The sequence below is a fragment of the Felis catus genome, chromosome C1, assembly GCF_018350175.1.
Source record: "Felis catus isolate Fca126 chromosome C1, F.catus_Fca126_mat1.0, whole genome shotgun sequence".
Lineage (NCBI taxonomy): Eukaryota > Metazoa > Chordata > Mammalia > Carnivora > Felidae > Felis > Felis catus.
Genome location: NC_058375.1, coordinates 103,709,648 through 103,726,039, shown reverse-complemented (window position 1 = coordinate 103,726,039; position 16,392 = coordinate 103,709,648). Strand labels below are relative to the sequence as shown.

Here is a 16,392-nt window from a genome sequence, read left to right as displayed (position 1 = left end):
CTTGACCGGCACCCAGGAGCGCTGGCGCCCCCTCAGTGCAGTGGGTGTGGTCAGGGCCATGGGCAGGCGCTGTTTGGGCGGCTTGGGAGCATATCACTCGGAGGGCCCGCAGGTGCTCAGACCTAGTAGGAGAGGAGAATGCTGCCATATTCCAAGGGAGGAGCTGGGTGTGCTAAGCGAGAGGAAAATGGCAGTGCAGGCCTTCAGGGCCAGGCAAGGACCCCCGGAGAGGGAAAGAGCAGGAAAAGCTTCTCAGAGTGAGTACCACTTGAAACGGCTGTGAAAGATGATTAAGACCGTATGTTCCAGGAACTACAAGAATCCAGAAGGGGAAGATGAGGCCAGGAGGTGGGAAGGGCACTTGTGGAGATTGGTTGAGAGCGTACCTTTCACTGCGTAGGCAATGAGGAGCTACCGAGTTTCTTGGGGCATCTGCAGAGTGGGGTGATCAGCGCTGTACTTGAGGTTGACTAGACGAAGCAGCTTGTCAACGGACTGCAGAGGGGAGCCCCTGGAGGCTGGGAGGCTCCCTTTTGAACCAGGGAGGAAGTGAGACAACATAGAGCCTCAGGCTATGGGTACTTGGTGGCTGGTTAGGTACAGGATGGGGATAGTGGTAGGAGAAGGAAGTCCGGGATAATGAAGGGGTTTCAGGTCGGTGTGATCATTTATTCATTTATTTCAACAAAATTCACTCTGTTCACTTAGTTAACACAGATATAATGTGGGCCTGCTCTGTGCCTCACATAGTGCCAGGACCTGGGCACCCAGAGAGGAAAATCTGTGGTAAGACAGTGATTATCATGCAGCAGAGGGGTAATGGGTATTTTAGACCCCTTTTTTTCGTATCACTTCAGATCTTCTCAGCCTCACCTGCCTCTTGTTCCCAGCTGTGGGTGTGGCCCAACTTCACACAGGCGCATCTGACCCCTCCCCAGGTTTCCTTTTCTGACACAGTGGCAGAACTCCGCTCAGCACCCAGCCCAACAAATGAACCACCAAGAACTGTTGAGTAGTCCGTGCAATAAAGGGCAAACCTCTGACCAGGAGGGGACAGAAGCCCTCCCTCCACCCCTACCCCCACCCTGCTAGTGGTTCCGAGACCTGGCTCTTCTTTTTTTAACGTTTCATTTTTATTTTTGAGAGGGGGGTGAGGGGCAGAGAGAGGGGGATAGAGGATCCGAAGTGGACTCTGCATTGAGAGCAGTGAGCTGATGCAGGGCTGGAAGTCATGAACCACGAGATGATGACCTCAGCCACAGTTGAAGCTCAACCAACTGAGCCACCCAGGCACCTCCCAAGACCTGGTTCTTAGGGCTTTTCCAGGATATAGTACTTTAGATTGAACAACCGGTCCCACTTAAGAGTGCCCAGCTTGATAATACATCTATCTACCTATTGGCCCTACCTCCTTCCATGCTTTTCTCCCCCTCGTTTCCCGCTCTTGCTACTAGAACTGTATGCCTTAACAAAGTGTTAGCACATCAGTCTCTGCCTCAGACTTTGCTCCCTGAGGAATCCAGATTGAACCAATGATTCCTACTTGAACTCTAGCTGTCCTCACTCTACCCAAACTTATATAGCATTCGACCAAGTCTGGAACATCAAGGTTAGTTGCAATACTTCACTTCTAGAACAAGTACAGTATAGGAGTGTAGGTCAAGAATTTTGTCTTTTCTGTTCAGCATTTATAGGGATTCCCATAGTTTCTTGTGTGTTAGTCTTTTTAAAAAAAATGTTTTAACATTTATTTATTTATTTATTATTGAGAGACAGAGTATGAGCAGGAAAGGGGCAGAGAGAGAGGGAGAAACAGAATCCAAAGCAGGCTCCAGGCTCTAGGCTCTGAGTTGTCAGCACAGAGTCTGACACAGGGCTCAAACCCACAAACCATGAGATCATGACCTGAGCCGAAGTCGGATGCTTAACCGACTAAGCCACCCTGGTGCCCCTCTTGTGTGTTAGTCTTATCTGCCTGGATAGATCTTACCTCCAAGACCCTGTGCCTCACAGCATTTAGACCATGTTGGTCAGGCAGAAGATGCCAGAAAACATTTCCAAATTGAATTGAAGTTGTTCTCTTTAATTTTCCTGGATTCCACATTTTTGTCCACTGCCTCACTTTATCTGTAAACTAGTTTCCAAAAGGGCATTTCCTTCCTCTCCTTGTACTGCTTGTGCATGGTAAGATACCACTGATGGAAACTTCCATTTAGTGTGAAAGTGACCACGCTCCAACAGATACAGTGGTTTATCCAAAGAGTTCCCCTTTCCCAAGCAGTGGCTTTAAAGACTCTGCCTACAAATATCCAAGCTGGTTGCTGCTATTATGCTGCTACGTCCCTCTTTACAGGGCAACCCCACTCTCCCATCCACCCCTAACAACAAATCATGACAACCTCCTAGCTTTGTTCAACTTTTTGGTAGGAAAGGAAGTTAAAGTGTAGGAAGTGTAAGTCTCCTCCCCAGTTAATTGACGACATCACTGTCATTAACTTGTCCTTCTTCCTCCCCATGCCTAAAATACTCTGAAGATTTGGGGAAAATAAAAAAAATTGTGCACGCGCGCGCGCGCACACACACACACACACACACACACACACACACACACACACACACGTCAGGGTTCCTATCTTAATATTTATAGCAGCCCTTAACCCAAAGGGCTTTCTGGGAGTGGGAGGCAGCCAAAGCGATGGTGGTCTTTCTCTCAGCCTCCTGTGTCAGGCTCAGGCAGGAGACCAGAAGAGGAGGTGTTGAGTTTGGGACAGCCAGGACACTTTAGCTGGTTAGAGAGAGTGAAACACACCCTCTGACAGCTGAGGCTAGGAGCTGTCAAGGCATGGATAGAGCTGCTTGTGTGGCGGCTAAGCTTTCAAAGGGAAACACGTCTGGCTTTCCAAACACTCACCCTTTCTGTTTCCTTTTCTTGGCACCCACTTAGACCCTACCATTCCAAGCCCCCTGCTCATTCCTTCCAACACTTTCTGTCCCCCCTGCTGACTTTCCCTGCCCACCAGCAGAGCAGTGGGCCATGGGCAGTTGGGTTCATGCACACATGGCTCGTCTTCCCAACTAAATCCTGGGACGTCAGAGAGTATATATGATATTTCTTTTCTGACACCATCTATCCCTAGCACACGCATCACAGGATTTTAAGACAGAAAGGAGCCTCTAGCAATCAAATTCGAGTCTTACTTTCCAGGAAACAGAGCCCTAGAGAATGAAGAGTTCTAGAACTTCAGTGCTGAGCAGTCACTCAGCCCAACCTAATTGCTGCTGTGATCTCTCCCCTGCTGGCCAGTGGTCATCCGGTTTCTTCTGAGCACTTCCACTGACAAAACAGAAGAGTGGGTGGGAGTAGTCAGCCTGGTTTCACAGATCTGGGGTCCGAGCCTAGTTTTCTACTTCCATATAACTTTTTGAGCTCTTGTTCCTCATCTCTGAAATGGGGTGATAGTATCTAACTCATAGGATTGCTGTGAAAAGTAAGCAAATGATTGCTTAATAAATGTTAGCTGTTATAATGCCATTTCCCCAGACAATCCAGCCTATCTTCAGATAGCTCTGTTAGCAACTTCCAAGTTTTCTTAGTTGAAATCGGTACCCATGGAGTTTCCACCTTGTATGAGCTGCCCTAAGTCATCAAGTGAGTTAGAGTTTAGTGGCAGAGTTGGCACTAGATCAGGCCAGACTGTCTCTGAAATACATGCTGCATGAATGAAAAAAAAAAAAAAAGCAATTTGTCATGACAAACTGCTGTTATAAGTATTCCCATAGAAGCTAAGACAACAAAGTGATTTCCACTAGCCCCAGAGCTAGGTAGTGATAGAACCAGTTAAAATCACCTGTGTCCTCTCTAGTCTTGTGCTCTGCTCCATCACAGGTATGACTTTGAAGAGGTTCTCTCTGCCCCTTCCATCTTCACAGATCAGAGAGGGAGGTATTTGCAGATGCAGACAGATAGCAGTCCACCATGAGATCCCACCCATCTCCCCTGCACACACTTGCTCATGCTAACAAGTTGGTTAAAGGACAGGAAGTTGGCCTGCAAGTATATTGGAAAGACAAGATTAGTCTTTCAGTTCCATAGGGGGTCTTGCATTAAAACTGCAAAAACATTCCACATCCAAAGAGTCTATTCTATAGAGGTAATGGCCCAAAGCATGGGGTACGCCACTGGGAACATCCTGGGGAGTCGAGGGCAGGATGAACACCCTGAGAATCTGAGAAGACTGCCAGAAGGTTGTCTGGAAAAGCCTTTACCAATTCTATGGCAATGAGGTGGATTGAGCACAGACTGAACCTCACACTTTCATTCCACATCACATATAATAGATAGAACATTTAAAAATCAATACATACATAAATCACTAGAAAGAGAAGTCTTCATGGACCAGAAATAAAGTTGTTGCACTAAAAAGGGAGAAGAAAATATATGGAAAGAACCTACAGTCACAGGCAAAGGCTAGAGTGGAGCCTCATGATCCCAGGGAGGAGGAAATACATAAACATCATCAAAACCACAGCTTTAATGCCCAAGCAAGGATGAAGGCCAGTGTTCTTGTTGGTAGCTCCATTATTGGCAGTGGGTCTGAATCAGAATTCCTGAGTAAGATGATATGTAAAAGAGGAAGTTAGAATAACTCTCCCCTCCCTCCTGGAACTGCATGCCAAAATGAGGTACTACCAGTGGCTAAGGAAGAATAGTCACCTGCATAATACCCAGGCATAAACCTTTATGATGAGTTCAGAGCTTAGTATGACTCTATTTTCTCAGAGCCCAAGTCTTGAGCCAAGCCTCAAACAAAATATATGCTTTGGTGCTTTGCACTGAAATTGTAAAACTGCTCCACAGGGAGGTCATCATAGTACAGGAGTACATATGGGACAAAATGTCATGGAACGGGTAATGAAAAATTGATTGTGGTGATGGACGTACAACCATGTGAATATTTGAAAAGCGACTGAATTATACACTTCAATAGGTGAATTGTATGGTAGATAGGTTATACTGCAAAAAAGCTGTTAAAAATTTCATCGAAGACAAGCTCACAGTTCTTTTTTTTAATTTTTTTTATGTTTATTTATTTTTGAGACAGAGAGAGACAGAGCATGAACGGGGGAGGGTCAGAGAGAGGGAGACACAGAATCGGAAACAGGCTCCAGGCTCTGAGCTGTCAGCACAGAGCCCGACGCGGGGCTCGAACTCAACGGACCGCGAGATCACGACCTGAGCCGAAGTCGGCCGCTTAACCGACTGAGCCACCCAGGCGCCCCCAAGCTCACAATTCTTAATAAAGCATTTGAGGAAAGGCAGGATAATGATACAGTCATTATATCCAATAAATTGAAAGAAACACGTCTGAGAAAAGAGAAATGACAGAGTACTCTGAAAAAGACATAAAACATGCATGTTTAAAATCCTCAAAGGAATAAAGGATAGAGCAGCATCCACAGAAGAAATACAGGATTCACAAAACAAGAATGTGTAAATATGAAAAAAAAGTATATATCTTAAAAATGAAAAATAGAGCACTGAAATATAAAAAAAAAGGTCCAAGTTATAGATTGGACAGAGCTGAAGAGGGAATTAGTGAATTGGGAAATAGAAGTGATAAAATTTCTTAGAATTTCAGCACAATGTATTAAAAAATAGAAAATCTAAAAAGGAAATTAAAACACATGGAGGCAGCCCAATATAGTCTAATAAAACAGTTTCAGGAGAGACTAAAGAATGACAAAGACACAAAAATTGAAGACAGAATGGTAGATATTTCTAGAACTGAAGGAAGAAATAAATATTCGGCTTTATAAAGCTCATTAAGTGTTAAATATGATAAATCTCCAAACTCCACATTATAGTAAACTATAAAACATAAAAATAATGAAAAATCCCAGAATTTATGGTAGAGATAGATTAACTACAAAAGAACACCAGTGGACTTCTCATCAGCAACAACAGAAATTCTCTGGTGTAATGTAAAGGGAGGAATCCAAAAATTTAGGGAAATAGGAATGTCAGCATGTATTTATCATATAGATCCCACTCATTCACTCCTTACCTTTGTCTCTGAAAAGGGTTCCAAGACATTTCTCTTTGCCACCATCTTGAGAAATGCATGCCTTTTAGAGTAAAAACATGACATGACTCTGGATAACTGATGTAATTCTGTAGCAAGATAGGGAAAACTCTCTTTTCCACATGAAAGTTACTTGATGGTGGTGTTTCCTTGTAGAAATAAAATCATTTTTCAGATGAACAGTTGCATACTAAGTGCCAGGGTATGTATTGATCTACAATGTCGAAAAGTCTGTCTGGAACTAAATGTAGCCTCTACCTGACTTGGTTTATGAGAGTCCGCTACTATGCTCCATGATCTGTCTTCTACGTAAGACAAACAAGTAATGTAAATGGGAGTATAGTGAAGATTATCCTCTTTGCCTCTTTCGAGGCTTTATTAGTTCTAATCTCTGTGATTCCACGATAAACAGGGTGCTTTGATCCACCATTTTGGTAGGGTAGCTCCACGGATTCCATTTTCTTCCTACCATGATAGTCCTCACTCTATAGGTCAGGAGGAAACATACAGATTTTTTAGTTATTGAGTATATTTATTCCCAATATATACTCAGGAACATGGGGGAAAAATGGGGTATATTTGTGATCTACTGGGACTACTGTGATATGGACAAAGCCCCAAATTCCATTTATTTCCTTTTTACCATCTCGGTCAAGCCACCTACCTTGATACCCTCAATTAAAAAAATGTCTCTATGGCATGACACCCTCCCCCAAGGCCTCCACTCTGGCTTATGTGTTAGAGTGGTGTTGTGGGTCCTCAGGGTTTAGCTCAGATCCAGTGTTCAATAATCTCTGAAAATGTTTGGGTATTTGCTTCCCCCACAGTGTACAGTTAGTTACGTGGGCAATGGCTACAGGAAGGCTGCTTAGGGAAGGCTAGAAAAATTTGTAGTACATACCTGTGATAATACCTCAGGGCACTTTCTCAAGGCTTTTCAGTCTTCCTTTCATTCAGTGAGCTCTGGGTCTTTGAGTTGATCTAGATTCTCTACTGCAGTGACTCAAGTCAGGCTTATATTTTCCAGACCTAGAGTTCCTTTGGTTATACAGGTCAAGAAGGAATGTATTGAGCTGCTCCTCTATGTTGTTCCTAGGGATCCATCATCAGCTTAACACTTACAATGATTCCTGTGGGTCAGGAATTATAGGATTATACTCTGGGCTTGATACCCCTTATGGTAACCATGCCCACTCTGCCTTTGATGGCTAAGTGCTGCTATGTTGCCTCTTCTACTTCAGAATCCCATCATCTTCTATGAACTCAGGGAGCACGTTTCAATCGCAGCATCTCCCATCTGTAGTCCTAGCTTAAAATAAGCTGGTTTTATGGGGGGTGGGAGGGAAGGGAGGGTGGGTGATGGGTATTGAGGAGGGCACTTTTTGGGATGAGCACTGGGTGTTGTATGGAAACCAATTTGACAATAAATTTAATATATTGAAAAGAAAATAAGCTGGTTTATAGATGGATCTGCACAATATGCTGGCACCAGCAGTAAGGGGACTCCTGTCATGTTACAGCTCTATTTACAGGCTGGAAGGGGTGGCCCTAAGGACTACAGAGGAGAGAAATCCTTCCATTGTACAGAGCTTTAAGTGGTATTTGGTCTGAAAGGAGAGATGACCTGAGATCTGGATCTAAGCCAATTCATGGACAATGACTAATGGTTTGGAAAAATAGTCAAAGACTTGGAAGGGATATGTGACAAAGCATTTTTGGGAAAGAGGCACATGAATGGACAAATCATAATGGGTCCAGGATGTGAAAATGTCTGTTCCATGAGAATGTTCTCCCAAAGATGTCCACAGTGCAGGTATCTTGCTCTATGAATGTCAGCCAGCCTCTTTCCCAGTCACCTCAGTCTTTAATCAGTGAGGTTATGAACATCATCACAATGGCAGGGTTACAATTATAGATAGGCTACAATATGCATTTTCCTTCGCAGAGGCTGACCTGGCCACCATCGCTGCTGAGTATCTAACTTCCCAGAAGCAGTGACTAACCTTGAACCCCCGGTATGGTATCATGACCTAGAGGTACAAAACTGTCACCTGCCTGGAAGGGTGACTACATTAAATCCTTTTATTGTGGAGTGAACGGTACCTTGGTTCTCACTGAAATAGATGTTTTTATCTGGATATGCATTTTTGTCTTTGCGTACCATGATGTAGGAACACCATTTAAGGGCTTAATGAATGCCTGATTCAGCGTCATGAACTCTTATATGAAGTTGTTTCTAGCATTATGGTAACGCTAGTTTGTGCAACCCCGCCCCCTCAATGGTGGTTTAACACAATCTATATTTCTTGATCATGTAATTGTCCAATGTACATGTTTCATATGGTTGGGTTTCAAGCATTCCTTTATGTGGTGTTTAGGGGCCATCTTGTGGCTCCACTATTCCCTAGAAACTCAGAGTTTTCAACATTCAGATGGCAGACAGGAGAAGAAAATGTGGATATTCCCCATTAGCTTCTTAAAAGTCCCAGCTTGGAAGTGACACACATCATTTCTACTCACATTCCATTGGTGGTAGTGAGTTATATGGATGTAAGGGATGCTAGGAAATGTAGTCTACCCCCATATCAATTGTATATTATATGAATATTGGATAGACAGCTAGCCATTTAGGTCTAATGTTATCAGCCTGCTAAGGAGGTAGACTGGTCATTAAATATTACTGCACACGTGTCTTATACTTACACTCTTAGTACACACACACACATCCAAAATCCCACTCAGTCACTATATCCAGCTCAAAGACCAGGATCTCTGAGTGATGTACAGTTATCTCTAGCAAGTCTAGATGTAGCCCCCTGTGGTCCAGAGACCTATGAACACAAAGACAAGTATCATCTCTCCACTAACCACCAGTCAAAACACGATATGGAGGTAGGAACAGGAAAGCCATAATAAAATTCCATTCAGAAAAAGGAATAATGGGAGCTACAAGGCAGTCACTTGTCCGCAGCAACGATAAAATCTTTCTGGATAGACACAGTGAAGACTGTTTGTTCCAGTGTGAGGGTGAAATTCTCTGACTAGCCCTTAATCCTGATCTCTGAAGGAATTTCCTTGTCCACTGTTCTCTCTGGTGCCAGACTATAACGTTGGAATATGGGTCCATGCCCAATTTCCCCCATGGCCTTCTCTGAAGTGAGCTTTGCTGACTTGGCCATCCTTGGGACTATATAATTCACAGCCTGCTTCCAGTCAATGCAAATTTAAAGGCCTGAGAACTGTTTTATATTACAAGGTGTTTGGGGGGGGGCGGCGGGGTTGTTTTGTTTTTGTTTCTGCTTTTCGAATCAGGATCATGATTTCTCTGACAACAGAGCTCTCTCAAAGGCAGTGGGCTTCTAGGGGCACCTGGGTGGCTCAGTTGGTTAAGTGCCTGACTCTTGACTTCAGCTCAGGTTGTGATCTCACAGTTTGTGAATTCCAGCCCTGTGTCAGGCTCTGTGCTGACAGTGTGGAGCCTGCTTGGGATTCTGTCTCTCCCTCTCTCTGCTACTCCACCACTCACTTTCTGTCTCTCTCTCAAAACAAATAAGTAAATTAAAAAAAAAACAACAACAACCCAGTAGGCTTCTAATCTGTTTGCTTCCAGTCAATTTCATAACCCTAACCCTAACCCTAACCCTAACCCTAACCCTAACCCTAACCCTAACCCTGTAGGCCTGTAGCCATACCCAGAAATCTTTCCTAGACATAAGTCTCAATATTGCCTCATTTCTTTGCTTTCTCAGCCTCATGCCTCTGTCAACTCATTGGAGGCTACTCTGAGGCTGTCTGAAGCACAAGCTTGAATATGGAGGTTGAAGCTGGTCTTTTTCATAGACTGAGTCCCTCTATGTAACTGTGAAATCTTAATGGACCTTTGTTGCATACACCAATTTTATGTCTTACCTCCCATTGTTTGGGACTCAGATGATTTGACTTTTTCCTATCCCACAAGGTCTCATGTCTCTACAATCCCTATCACCTTTCATTTCTACTTCATTAATAGATCGCTAAACCCAAATCATTTCAGTGTCTGCTTGTGAGGAACTTGACCTAAGACCCTTGTATATGTCTGTCTCCCTTTTAGGATATAAATTCTACCATGGTGAAGACTGTTATGCTCATTATTGTATCTCAGTGCTTAGACCAGTGTCTGGCACAAACCTTAAGGTGCTAAATAAATATCTATTGATTGGGGGAATGGAATAGGTGCAACTAAACATTTATTTAGTAAATGAATGAAATAAATTTAGTGCTCTCCTTGAAAGGTGTTTTGGTAAACGTATCTTCTTTCATTTCATTATACTCAGTGATGTTTTACAGCCCAGTAATGCAACCCTTATGGATTGGCACTTTGGAAGTCTGCCTGGTTGGCCGGTGCCCAGCTCTCACCGAATGAATGGACGTGGTGTGTGCCTACAGCTAGGAGGAGAGCACAGGACACACAATGGGGGGAAGTGAGGTAAAGCAGGGCTTGCCTACTAGGTGCAGTTGAGTTGGGGCAGCCCTACCACTGGCGATCAGCAGGGACAAGGAGCTCTGCCATCTGCCACCACCCGTCTATACAAGTAGCCACACTTCCTTTTGGCCAACCAAGGAAACCTTTCCTTATAGAGATGTGTGAGAGGAAGGATTACGGCAGTTTTAGGTGTTTCCCCCTGATAAGACAGACTCCGGGGCCTGATGCCTGGTCCTATTGTTAAACCATCGCTTCTTTAGAACTTTGCAGAGGGTGAAACACGGTTGGGTGCAGTCAAAACTGGCTAAAAATAAGCCCTGAAACAGACAGTGTCTGTCAGAAGCAGGTGCGCTGGGAAAGAGGAGTCTGACTTCTGAAAAGGAGCACCTCATAGGGCCTTTGCAAGGGGAGAGTGAGCACCTGGTGGCAGTGGTGAAGTCTGTTTTCCTGTCCCAGGCCCCCTGAAGGAAGGCTATCCAAGCCTTCCATTCCGCCCCTCACGTCTAATACCACCACATACCACACCCCCATCATGGCTGTCCCCATTGCCTTACCACCTCCTGCCCAATATAGATTCACCAAGTCACCACCTTCTGACTCAAGGATTATAGAGTCTCAAAATAAATCGAACTGAACAACTGCTGTAACCAGAAACAGATTGAGTGTAAATTCCAAGGCCCTGGGACCGGGTTCCTCTTCCCTCATGCTTAAGCCCCTGCCATGCGCCACTGTCGGCACCTGACCAGGAAGCAAATAGAGAAAAGCAAGTCTCTCCGACCTTGTGCTCCATTTTTACATCAAGAAGAAGTTGGCCAAGTCTAGGCCAATGCATTTAAAGCCCTCTGTGGTATGAAACTCTTCAAATACAATGTCCTGTCAGCTCACATATAGAACTGGTCAGGGGCGCCTGGGTGGCGCAGTTGGTTAAGCGTCCGACTTCAGCCAGGTCACGATCTCGCTGTCCTCGCTGTCCGTGAGTTCGAGCCCCGCGTCGGGCTCTGGGCTGATGGCTCAGAGCCTGGAGCCTGTTTCAGATTCTGTGTCTCCCTCTCTCTCTGCCCCTCCCCCGTTCATGCTCTGTCTCTCTCTGTCCCAAAAATAAATAAAAAACTTTGAAAAAAAAATTAAAAAAAAAAAAAAAAAGAACTGGTCAAACCAAGCAATCCTGACTGAATTGTGGAGCAGGGAGAGAGGTGTGGCTGAGCCTCGTCCACTTTGCCCCTCCTCTGTCTCTCCCTCCTGTGGGTCTGGACAAGCTAGAAGAATCCCTTCTGTCATATTCAGGGAAGAATAGTGTAAGGCACAGAGAGCTCCAGCAGGAAGAGACACATCAAACAGAGCCAGAACCTGGAACTCAATCCTACCTCGTGTCAGTATTCTACTAAGGAGGCTGGGTGAAACTGAGTTAAACCTGTATATGTATGTCGGGGTGCAGATGAGGGGCGTCAGGTGCCCTCAGCTGAGAGGAGAGAGGCCTTGAGGCACGATTCAGGCCAGGCCAGAGACTATGAGCAGATTGTCTTGGCCCAAGCAGAACTACACTGCTTACAATGTTAACATCTGCAGATGACAGTGGAGAGGAAATCACGAAGGATCCAGTTAGTGGGCAGCTTTGAAGGTCAGAATGGGAAGAAGCCTGGATTTGATCCAACAGGCAACAGGGAACCACTGTAACTTTCTGAGCAGAGGAATATCTCATAAAAGAGACCCCAGAAGAATAGTGGACACGCTCTCATAAGATCAGCCCTAAAGAGGCACGTGTCTGGACTATAAAAACTTTTAGTAAGCATTTCATGATGTCTCTTGCACCCTCCCCTTCCCTTCCGTCATCTCTGCCTCACCTAAGTTTAGATGCCCAGTCATTCCCCCTGGGCCCTCGCTCAGCCTCCTGCTGGTGCCCACTGTCCGACCCCCCATGAGTCTGTCCTCCGTTCTGACATTGTGGTGGTCTCCCTGAAACACACACCGGCACAGCCCCTGCCTCCTTCAGCTCCTGCAAGGGATCCTCGCTGAATAAAGTCCAGCCTCCTAAACCTGGCTTTCAGAGTCCTCCACGATGACGCTACAGCCTCCATCTCCAGCGCCTGCACCCACGGTTCCCCCCTGCTCTCCCCCCCCCCACCCCGCTCCCTGGCTGGTGCCCACCACACCCCCCACCTATTCTCCTTCCCGTCTCCAGCACCCCTTACCTTCTCCCAGAAGCATCTGTCAAAGACCTCTTACTCTTTAAGGCCCGGTTCTAATCTCGTGCCCCTCCCAAACCCTTTTAAGATCCTCTGAAATAGTCTCTCAAGGCACTGTGTTTGTATATCTAGTGTATCTGGTCTAGCACTTATCTGTCTGCCTAGTGTCAGGGTTATTTATAAATGTCTGTTTCTTCTATTATGCTGTACGTTCTAAGAAAGCAAAACAGAGTTAACAAAATATATAGTTGAATTTCTTGTATTGGCTAGCAGAGCTTATAAACTTTGGTGCGGGGTGGCGTGGGGGTGGGCAGTGGTGGATAGTTCTACAGAAATCTTTAAAACTAAGAACCATCCTGAGCCCAGGACACTCTGAACTTTCAAGACCCACACACTTTCTAGCCCTGTTCTATGGTAAGTGAGGTCAGCACTAGATAAGAAATGCCGAGTTGGCCAAGAATCTCCCACACCCCTCCCAGCCCAGTGTTATGTCTAACAGTGGAGCCAGGCTGGCGATTTGGGGACAGGCATGGCGTCAATATCATAACACTGGGGCATTACCTACCACGTGCCTTAAGTCCTTTTCCTCGCACTCTGGATCTATCATCTCATGCTGACATGTTGCTTAGTCTATGGAGACTCTGGGAGAACACAGGCACTTAGCAATGAGCAGAATGGTTATTTAAGAGAAATAATAGCCACCTGAGATAATTGATTGATCGTGTCTCCATGCAGGGTTCTGGACCAGAGACTGTAGGAGCCACAACCCTGATAGGTCGGGAATGATGGTTAAGTACAAGTCAGTCTGCAGCCACAGATAGTGTTCTTGAGCCACATGTGTTGAAACTTAACAGGCTTGTTTCAGAGAAACTTATGAACGGGAGAGAGAGGCTTCCAGGCTATTCCATAGGGACCTATTAAACTCACAATGTAACTAACCATAGCACCTTACCATTACAGATCTCCAGCAGCCTTTAAAACCTGATTCCAGCAGAAAAAGTCACTCTGCATTCTACAATAGAATGCGGTCTCTGCCGAGGGGAGCCCCAACATGGGCTCGGCGATCCTGTCTTGTGCATAGGGCCACCGCGGCAGCAGAAGTTCTGAGTTCCTAGTGTCCTCTGCCAGCATAAATGGCAGAAAGGGAGAGTCCCTGAAGCTGCTAGCGTCTGTAAGTGGGTGCCTAAGTGTCCCCAGCAGCAAGGAGAAGAGAGGACTTCATATGCTTCTTTCGGAGTGGGAATCCTTGGCTGGAACGAACACTTGTATAGAATAAATGTTCACGGAGAATGATTCGTGAGCTGAGAAGAGCCTATATATACTAAATTAGATGGGTTGGAGAATATCAGAGGTGAAAAGACCACGTAAGGTCTGCATATCCACCCCCCACATTCTATAGAGGAGGAAGCTGACCCTGGAGAAGCCACATGACTTGCCTGTGGCAAAACAGAGCTGTGAATCCAGACCTTCCGTGGAGCAAGTCATTTCACTTGAGCTCAGTGTCTTCCGCCAAGTCGGAATGATGCTCCCTCCCCCGCTCCGAGGGTTGTTAGGAGGGTCACATGAGGACCTGCTTAGGAAATCTTTACAAACTGCAAAATGCCATGCAAGTAGGAGCTACTTTTACTTCCTCTACTCCCAGCTGCCTCTTATTCTCCTTAAGCTCAGTACTACCATGAAGTGACATGGGAGCCAGGACGCACGGTGGCAGGATGCCCCACGCACAGCCCCCAAATCCTGCTGGCCTGCCAGCCTAAGATGCTGGGCAGCCTGTTAATACTGATCCCCAGTTTTTCCTCCCTTCTGCCCCCATCGCCGATGCCTCTCTTTGGCTAGGCAGCAGAAACGTGCCCAAGCCAGGGGGGGCCAATCCCCTGGAGAAGGTTTCCAAGCTTCAGAGAAGATGTGCTTGCGAGGAACAGCACTAGAAGCACTGGAGGTGTCTGTCAGAGTGGCTCTGGGAGCCTCCTGGGGTCTCCCAGGAGAAGGCCCTAGAAAGCAGGGAGTGAGTCCTCAGTAGAAGGCCTTCCTGAAGAAAGCTGCTGTCGTCCATGGGCCCTCTTTGCCCTTTGGAATGGATGGTTTAAGTTGTCTGCCCATGTTTCATCGTCTCCCACTTGCAATAAGTGAAACGGTATTTTGTAATTGCTTGCCATTGATGGGTCACTTGTGTTTTTGCAGTCACTCTACGCCACTTTTAGAAGCGTGCCATCCACTACTGCTATTCAGTTACGGGGTTTAAGGGGCTGGTGGGAGCCCACGCATCTGGGTGCCAGTGGCTTGTAAGAAAGGCCTCCCTGAGTTCTGGTTGGTTGTGGTCCCATCGATCCCAACATCTCTCTGCACAGCGCGTTCACAAGATGGCAGGTAACAGTAGCCTCTCTGAGGGTGAAGGCACATGGCGAGTGTGTACCTCTTGTAAGGCAGGGGACAGCTGTAAGTAGAAATCCTAATGGGAGCTACCATTTATTGAGCAGTGCACACGTGAGGCCCTGTGATGAGGCCCTGTGATGAAAAAGCTTATTTGACCTCTCCAACAACCCTCTAAGGTGGACTATTTTTATTTACATTTTACAAATGAGGAAGCTGAGACTTAAATAACTTGCCCAGGGTCCCACAGTTGCAGGGGAAGTGGGATCTGGTCCTGTTCATTTAGGTCAGTGGATTTGGCGTGTGAAATTCCCCAAAACTGACTTAAAAATAAAGGCACATTTAGGCTACATCATTTATGAAATGTGCTCACGCGTGCACAAAATGGGAAGACCATCACCCTTAACTCGTCCGAGCTTTTGTTTGAGGCCAGGAAGGAGTTCACTGTGGTCTGACGTGAGCCTGCGGCCCAGACACGAGCTTGCAGGTAGCAGGCTGTAGATGGCCACCAAGCTCTGCTGATGGTGGTCCCCTCTGTGGGCCGGTCTAAGGTACCCCCAGAGGGCCGAGCTGGACCCCTCCCAAGGTCACATGACTCTGAACAACAACAGGAAATTCTGAGAGAGTTCCAAGAAGTGCCTGCCTGCCCAAGTCACCCTGTGCTCATCCTCCAGAGACCTATTGGGTCTGAGTGCGGGCCATGGCTCCTGTGGGTGCGGTGCCTGAGCCAGCACTAGAGGTTACAGCACACGCGACAAGGCCGATGCCCACCCTCCACAGCCCCTCCCTTAGCCTCTCCTCCTGTGGCCTCTGTCACCTCCCTCACCTCCTTCAGGAGGCTACCAGGCGGGATGAGTGAATAGGGAGCAGTCAGGATAGGAGGGGGCTGGCATGGCAGTCTCCTTGTCACCACAAGCACAGCTGAGGCTGGGCCCCATCCAGTCACACTCTAACACTGGCTCCCACAATAGCCACACCCCGGCTCCGCTTCCAAGAGTCAGGGTGGCTGTGCCCAGTGATTCCTGGGGTGCTGACAGAGCCGAAAACTCAGACTGAAAAGTGACTCAACACAAAGCCAGAGCTTGAAAATGATGCTTTCCCACCCCTGTCCCCCGTCCCAGTCTGTTTCCACGTCTTATCCAGGAGGTGTTCAAGCTGCCTGTTACATGCAGAGGAAGGGTACCATACACATAGCACACATAGAAGTGTAAGCCTTGTGATGGTCATGTAGAACTTCTCTAGAAAGGATTGCAGCGAACATGTGTTGCAGACACACGGGAAACCCAGGAGGCCA

General features: G+C 46.4%; 1 long non-coding RNA gene across 8 annotated transcripts in view; it reads right to left on the bottom strand.

Moving 5' to 3' along the window:
• LOC109502579 overlaps window positions 1–16,392 on the bottom strand; it is a 100,098-nt gene that overhangs the window by 43,473 nt on the left and 40,233 nt on the right. Inside the window, exons 2-3 of one of the 8 annotated variants that reach the window (XR_006582977.1) lie at window positions 6,985–7,213; window positions 6,066–6,568 (exon numbers count right to left, since the gene is read on the bottom strand). The exons of 5 other annotated variants lie outside the window; for them this stretch is intronic. This is a non-coding gene — a long non-coding RNA (uncharacterized LOC109502579). Of the gene's footprint in view, window positions 1–6,065; window positions 7,214–16,392 lie in introns of all 8 variants that reach the window. 2 more of the 8 variants (XR_006582979.1, XR_006582975.1) reach the window with 2 other exon arrangements.